Raw genomic sequence first — 1501 nt, forward strand, 5'->3', positions numbered from 1 at the left:
TATTAATTAGTTCATGTTTGTATTTGTCTAAATGGAATACTACTTTTAGATGAAATTGTTGAAAACTACATTCTTGTTTGTTCTGGGTCAGTTATTTTTAGTTTCTGATCGCTTAAAATATAGGGAATCCTATTCTGAATTGAATTTTAAAATGAATACAAAAAGTGAATAACTGAAATAAATCAGTAGTTTGTTCGTAACCACAAAATTCGTTTGCCCTATGCACTTATTCCTAGGCATCTCACTACGAAACAAAGTTGGTCAATATTCTAGCAACTGATGACACAGTGGTAGGAAAGGTCAATTTTGCCTAATATTATATGCATGTGTTTTTAAAATGTATTTGTTGATGTTGAAAATTATGTGTGTGTCGAATTCGAAGGGTTTTAATGCATGCCTCCCAAAGGCTACGTACTTCGCCATTGTTCTAAATATAAACGCCCTCACGCGGCTGTGACTGGCAATTTAAATCTAGCACCGTGACGTCATATCGTCTGATTAATCCATGACAACATAGGGGCATTCACTCAAAAACTTTCTGGTGAGTCACGATTCTTGCTAGTTGCCAGCAAACTATGTGGAAACCGTTGAATTTATTCACGGGTCATGTGCAAAGCTGTGTTCCATAGAGATGCTTCCTACCAATTGGGCAACAAACTTTTAGTGTTATATTTTCTCAAGTCTGAATTTTCTTATCCCACTCTTGTTGAATTTTCAATTTTTAGCAAATTTTTATTTTTAAAGCATGACAGAGTGTGCTGCCTGATTGATCACAAATGTTTAAAAAATAAAATAAAATAAAATAATGAAACGTTTGTATTGTAACTAACTAGACCCTAAAAAGTACTATCTTACTGTGAGACAAAGGTGGTCAATATACTAGCAACTGACGACAATTTAACCTCAATGCTGCTGTGCTTATGACCTTTTCTATATTAAATATTTTCAGTACGACCGAATTTAAAACCTTGTATCAAATTTCTGATTTTTCTAAGTAACCGGCAAAATATTTGAGTAGCCACGGGAAAATGGCCATATCACAAAATCAAATTTTGATGTGAGGATCCAGGCATACTTCAAACATTACACAGAAATGTACTTCCTAGAGTAGTTTAATTTCCTGCGAATCAGTGGTGAAACATGTTGAATTGTTTATTAATTCATTTTTATTACACATGTTGTTTGTTTGTTGAGCGGAGCGGATCTCCAAACAGCCCACCGGCTTGTTATATTAGTAACCAACTGAACACTGAAAATTCGGGGTTATGTACAAGCTGAGCGCTGATTTTATGTACCAGTCGGTGTAGCCTGATTGTGTAGTCTGTTCTGTGTAGACTCGGTCCATGATGTCCCATAAATGTCAAATACTGACAGTAGGGAGTCATAGAACAAATACGTGATAATTCCATCTCCTGCTAATATTCAGAGGATATTCTAATATCTATGAACAAAATATTAAAAACAAAAATTTAACAAAGTAAGCGACAATAAACACGGCAAA

Source organism: Saccoglossus kowalevskii, chromosome 6 (assembly GCF_978046115.1).
Source record: "Saccoglossus kowalevskii chromosome 6, keSacKowa6.1, whole genome shotgun sequence".
In the NCBI taxonomy this organism is placed as follows: domain Eukaryota; kingdom Metazoa; phylum Hemichordata; class Enteropneusta; family Harrimaniidae; genus Saccoglossus; species Saccoglossus kowalevskii.